This window comes from Phaethon aethereus, assembly GCF_964289735.1.
Source record: "Phaethon aethereus genome assembly, chromosome: 4".
NCBI classification, from domain to species: domain Eukaryota; kingdom Metazoa; phylum Chordata; class Aves; order Phaethontiformes; family Phaethontidae; genus Phaethon; species Phaethon aethereus.
Genome location: NC_138578.1, coordinates 73,272,040 through 73,278,991, shown reverse-complemented (window position 1 = coordinate 73,278,991; position 6,952 = coordinate 73,272,040).

The window sequence follows — 6,952 nt, the reverse complement described above, 5'->3', positions numbered from 1 at the left end:
AAATATTAAATTGCTTCAGTGGTAAAACTAAGCTGTAGAAAAGCTTGCTTTATTTTAAAGGGGTGGTGGTGATTTACAGAAGTTTGCCAGGCTGCTTTCAGAGGCTGCTCTTTTTCAGTTTTCCAGGATTTACTCATGTGTCTGTCTTTTCCTGCAGCTGCTGGTACAGATGTGAAACAACAAAAAAACCAAAGCAGCTCTCTTGCCACTTTCATACTATTTTCAATTTCTGTTTGTGGTTTTTAGCCTCATACCAATAACACTAATGATATCGATTAGCAAGGAATCAGAGAACTTTTCCTTAAAAAATCTCAGCAGCAGTCAGAAAACTTACTGCAACAAAACCAGCAAAAACATAGACCACATGTACAAACCTTTTGTGGAAAAAAATGTGAAACAATGGTATATATTTATCATTGCACCTCTCGTCACTTCCTCAAACTCTGCCCACTGATTCTCCTCTTCATATAACATCTGACAGCCCAAACCACTGAGAAGCTGTAAAGGGCTTTTCAAAATATCAGAACTCCCTTAATCTGCCACAAAATTTTCTCTGTTTTTCCTAAATGAGGGGTTTCATTGTAAGATTTATGGGTCAGAATGGCAATATTTTAGTACACCAGAATGGCAATGTTTAATCCCAGAGGAGTAACATATTTCAGATGTTGAAGTCTTTCTGTAGAGGCACAACTGACAGCTTTACACCCCTAATGTAAGCAATAGCTAGTTTTCTAGTGGGGTACACAGTTTGCAGGAGGTGACCTGCATAACTTGCAGAGGGAAAGAGACTACTGGTGTCTAACCACAAGGACTACCAGCATGATGGACTTTCAAGCTCAGATATTTTTATGTACATAAAAAAGGTATTTGGGAGCATTCTTGGTGGTTTAGGTGTATTTTCTTATGTTCCTTGCATCTGGATTTATAGATGGGAAAGAAACAGCCTTAGAGGTGAAACGGCTAGAAAGGCAAGTGCAATTAGTGCATTTCAAACTGATTAAATAACTTTACGTAGGTGGCTGTGATAGGCACGTCATGGTTTAGTGGGCTTGACACCTGAGTGAGGTGGGATCCATGATTTTGCTACCTTCGATTGAAAGACCTAGCCCTTGCTCTTGTAGATAAACTTAGACAATACCACGAAATAGCATGTATTACTACACTCAGAAAGAGTTCATTTCTCCCATTGCCCCAGAACTTTATGGATTACTTCTGCTGGGCATGCGATAAAGTTGAGATTTTTTTCACTCATTCAAAATTAGGATTGAAATTTAGCTAGGAACCAAAGGCAAAACCTTCATTATTCCAAAACCAACTTAAGATTGTAGGGTTTAAAGTCATCTTACCTAACCTGGGATCTGTACAGCACAAATGTGTACATCAATTCTGGTCATGTGAGGCCTTCTTTACAGGAAAGAGGCTTTATAGTAAATATTTTTAGGATACAACTTTTTGGACCTGTGTTCAACCTTTACTTTCTGAGAAGAGGAAAGCTACTGTTTCTTTCTCTTGATGCTAAGGGACATCTAGACAAGTAGCTGAGATGAAATGACTGGCAGTCTATGAGACACCAACCCTGACGTGTACTTCTTCCCACAGAAGGACAGACCAGTTGGCAGTACTGCTATGGTGCTGGACATCTTCTTGACCAACTGAGATATTAGAAAGTCATCTTCAAAAGCATTAGCACTATACTCTCTAGCTCCAATGTCTCTCTTTGACATTTAGGATCTTACCAAGAAGATAGTTGAAGACTTCTTGTTTTCTTGTTGTGTGTTGGGTTAGTTGTTAGGGTTTGGTTTTGGGTTTTTTCCCAAGCTGCTTCTGGGATTTCAAGCAGCAAATCATCGTGTCCAGCTATTTATAGTTACGGAGGTAGAAGATCATTTTATAGTGGAACAGAACTTCAGATGGAGGCAATCGAGAAGTCATTGAACTTCGCAGCTGTGCAGCTGCGTCACCAAACCCCTTGTGCTGCCCAATTATTTTCCTTGGCGACTGCTTCCTCTAAGAACTTGTTTTTTCCTGACTATGCCTCAGTTGGCTATTTATGAGGGCCTGGCCAGTGTTTGTTGAAGAAAGAAAGAGTGAGCAGTTGCTTCTGTTACTCTCCAGAGATCTTTATAGGGAAAATGCTGTTTAACATTGACATATTCTCACTGTCTCCGGGGGAGCCTTTTGACAGAAAGGGAGGGGAAGAGGAAGGGAGGATGGAGGGGGACCTGCTCTGTCTGACCTTTCTCCCCAGAGGACAAAATTCAAAAGAGAAAAAATAAATATCTTTTTCCTCTTTTTTTGTTTGTGACTGTTGCAGCCTGAAGCTCCACTCCTGTACCCATTGTCTGTGCTTCCCAAGCATTAGTTCACTGCTAGTGACTATACTGTTGAGCATTTTTGGTAGAAAACTGCAATATAACATTGCCTCGCATGTTTGCCAGAAGATAAAGAATTGGACCAGCCAACAAGATCTTCTAAGCAACTCTGCCTTAACTGCTGGTGGTTCTTCATTCTGCCGAGGTTTACACCCCACGGTATGACCTGGAAAGTTCTTCTGCAGCAAAACCCCACCAGGCTGTGTCTGCTGACAGAAGCACTGGGAAAGTCTGGATAAAGGAGCAAATCTACTATTTGCAGAACACCAAAGTTGCAAAAACAATCTCCTACTGTGGGAAGAGGGATGGGAACAAACACAGACCTGGATGTTTTCCCCAGGCACGTCCAGTTAAATGAAGATTACAGAAACCCAAGTAAATAAGGGAAATAAAATAAACATGCTACACCCCCTTTCCCTTCCCTTTTTAAGTCTTCTTCCCACTTCAGAGCAATCCTCAGACTTCAGTCTTATATGTGGGTACAGAAACCATACCCATACTATCCATATACACCCTCTCTGGGATAAGTTCTCAACCTTGCATGTCTTTGAACACCAGTTCCTGGCTGGTGGTGCCTAATCAGAGGCAGCATCACCTTCTATATCCTGCAGTGTCTTGTGGTTAAATAAACTTGTCATCCACCCACTGCCCTAGTATTATGCTACAGACTTGAAATGCTCAGCACAGCACTCCAGACTTCAGAGCTTGGGAATTAAAAAAAAGTTTCCTCTTTCTTCCAGATTTCTGCTAAACCAAGAAAGCCTCAAGCAAGAAACAAGCAGTCAAAACAAAACTAAAAGCGTGTGAGACTGCTGTCTTGGATATGTGGTAGTACAGAATAGCTGGTGCAAAACCAGTGGAGAAGAGCAGAGCAGCTGCTGCGGAGGTCAAAATGCAAAGAGCGAAACAGCCACTGTGGAAGAAGCCGTGCTAAGAGCTTTGCACAGACTAGCTGGTGCACAGGCGGTCACAGAGATGTAGAGAAAGGAGGGACTGCTGGCTGGGTATGTGGCTGTGCAGAGTAGCTCCTGCAGAACATACCGCACAGCACGCAGAGAAGAGGTAATGTGGAAGAACTCCTGTGCACTATCTTATACGTGACATTTTTGCAGCCTTTTCAAGCCTTTTCACATCCCTGCAGGCCAAAATTCCTGGACCTGCAGCAGGTACGACTGCTGCGCCATGAGAGTGCTCTGTGCAGCGTCGTGGGCACAGCCCGCAAATCACCCGCTTACTTTGCCAAACTTTTACACGCAGGCAAGCCCCAAGGCTCACGCACCTCTCGTGTCATGTCCAGTTCCCTGACACAGCTACAGGATCCCCTGTAAGGGAAGGAATTTCCTTGTTTTTCCTTGCTTGCAAATAGAAAGTGCCTCTCTTTCCAGTGACATCATATTTTTTAACCAGTATCAGAGGTACAAGTGCGATGGAGCACTTGTGTAGTGGGGGAGAAGATAGCCACAAATAATCAGCCATAGGAGCTTCTACGTGGTGCTCCATTATCAGTTTCTCTTGGGGAGAGTCACTGGTGTTTTGGGATGTCACCCTTCCCTCCCATCCCAAACTGCTCGGAGGGTGCAGAGATAAGTGTAAGATGCCACCCCTGCAGAAACGGGTCTTCAAGGACCTGGCAGCTGTACAGCAGTCTGGCCCAGTGTCATGCCCGTCTAATTATATGAAAGAAACTAAAGGACATATCTTCTTTTCTTTAAAATTTGTCTCCTAAGAATATAGTTTTTTCTTGTTATTCTGCACTGTTTCCCTTTCTTGTTTCCTGTTTCCCATACTTTGTCTTCCTTACAGCCCCCACCTCTGTTTCCAAATGGTATAATATTATGCATGGTGTTATCTCATTCCTGTCTTCCTCTACTGTACATTGAGCCTTAAAAGTTGTCTTTAACTTGCTCAGCCCCACAGCAGGTGCGGGTGGGCAGGAGAGGTGAGAAGGAGCTCCCCTGCAGGGGTTGGCTTGCTTGTAGAAACACCCTGAAATGCTCATGTCTTTCGCATTGTCATTGCTGAGCCCTCTCTTTCCTTATTTTGCTGATTAGGCCTTGCAGAAATAATGAGGAAGCTTTAGAAATCTTCATGGTAATAAAAGAGTGGTCAGACTAATGAATACCATAAACATTCATCGTGTTGACCCAACTTTGACTTAGAAAAGCTGCAGCTGCCAGTTTCTCTGAGAGATCAAGATCACACTTTTGTTACTACTTTTTTTTTTTTTTGCCTGAGAGACACAGCCAGTAACTGCCTATAACAGAAAAGTTGCCTGAATGTTTTGTTTTAGACACCGACTGCCATTTTATTTTATCTTAGCCAAGAAACAAAGATAGCCAGGTTGTGTTGTAGACTTAATGTCAACTGCTGGCAACAGTAGATGCTGACTCTTGCGTAACACCAAGCAATTAACCTTTGCAGCTCTGGCCGATGTCAGGGGGATGAGTAGCAATTAATAAAGTCTGCTCTTATATCTCAGCAGTTAAGGGTCACACCACAGCTGAAATGACACAGACACTCCTGTGGCCAAAGGAAGTGACAATGCTTTCTTTCCAAAAGAACCTCATCTGACCTTTATTCCCTCAGAGTGAAATCCACTACCATGCAACAGCACTTGCAGACCCAAAGATGTGCGAGCTCCTCAAGATTTTCAGAGAAAACTTAGAAAAAAGGAACTGTTGGTAGAATCATAGAACGGTTTGGGTTGGAAGGGACCTTTAAAGGCCATCTAGTGCAACCCCCCTGCAATAAGCAGGGACATCTCCAACTAGATCAGGTTGCTCAGAGCCCCGTCCAACCTGACCTGGAACGTTTACAGGGATGGGGCATCTACAGCCTCCCTGGGCAACCTGGTAGAACACAACAGTTTTTGATGAGTAAGGAAACAGCCTTTCTCCCCTCCATACAGTGTCACCATTAAAAAGCCAAGACACTTGGCCAGTGCCAACAACAGTTTATTGTTTTAATTTTAATACTGCTATGTCACTTTCAAGTGCTATTCAATATTATTGTAATAAGAGTTGTTATGCAATTTAATTAAAAATCATCACTCTGTTATCTGGAAGCCAAAAAGCTTCTCTTACGATAAGAGAAGTCAATGACTCTGTGGGTCTCCTAACAAAAAATTTGTTGGTCAAAAATCTGAAAAATTAGCAACCAATTCATGGAAATATTTTAATTAATCTAATACTAATCGAGAGACACAGAGTCTCAAACACTCTTCACAAAATAGCAGTCCTAGTGTGGTACACAAGTATGGATAGGCTTGACTTTAGCCAGGACAGCATCCTTCTGCATGCCACGGCTAGCCAAAGTTCAGAACATGTTTTTGCTTCTCGCAAGCTTGGATGCTAAGGTTTTATCTTAATGGAAAGGAATTGATCCCTCTGAATATGGAATACTCAGCTGGTACAACAAAGTATCTTTTGTCTTTTGTTGGAGGGATGAAAACAGCTCTTCTTTTAGTGGGCGTCACACCATTATTAAAGACGTAGGCAATAATGTGATGGAAAGAACCAGAATTCATTCTCAGGAGGAATATACTCCATCCACCTGTCAACTGTATAGCTGCAGTCACAGGCAGCCAGCAAGTAATGAACAGATTGCTCTTTTCATTATGCCTGGCGTTTTACAGACCCAGCGGTGCAAGGCTTGTCACAAACAAGTCTGTTGGTATAGCTAGAAAGTCTAGATGTGATGGCAACCTAAAGGGAAGGTTCTAGATGCCCCAAAGATACAAAAAGGATGCAAAAAGGAGTTAAACAAAGACAGAAGAACCAAGTCTGGGAAGCACAGCTTGCTGTAGGAAATGCTCCAGATAGATGAGACATTCCTCTGTCTCTTTGGGAACAGTAGCAATATTTGCTAAGATAGAAGACAGTTGTGCAGTTTAGGGTACTAAAGAGATCTGGATTTAGCTCTTAGAAATTTCTGTCCTGGGTTTATTACATAAAGGTCTCATACTCTCTAACTGTAAAACAGGGTTAATAGTGCTGCCTTTCTGCTTCTTGTCACGTACAGGCAGAATTGAGGGCAACAGGATCCCAACTAGATTGTCTCTAAATGACTTCAAAGCACAATTCATAAATATAAAAAAGTGTAAATAAATTACTTGTGTGCAAAGCATGTCTAAACATAGTCTAAGGGCAGAATAATTATACCATAGGGCTGCAAAGGGTTTTCGTAACATCAGGGCCCAATTTTCTGTAAGAAAATTTTCTCTTGGGAAGAGTCTATTCCTGTCTGACAGAAGAGGACGCGGAAGACGTACTTGTTTAAAAAGAGGTTTACACCAACACATTATTTGTGTAAACTTTAATCTCCTTACAGTAGAAACATACACAGTACAAGCCAAAAGTAGTATAACAATTTTACAGCAAAGCTTAACAGTAAAATGCAAAACTAATTTGTATCAAATTCTTAAAAAACTGTGCACTTTCTCAAACTTAACTTTGTTCAGCACATCGTTTTGATTTATATATAACAAGGCATTAATTCTATAAGAATCATTTACTATATTCCAAAATCGCATGACCTAGGTGTAACACTCTATAGCCTGATACCATTTTTGTTCCTTTCGA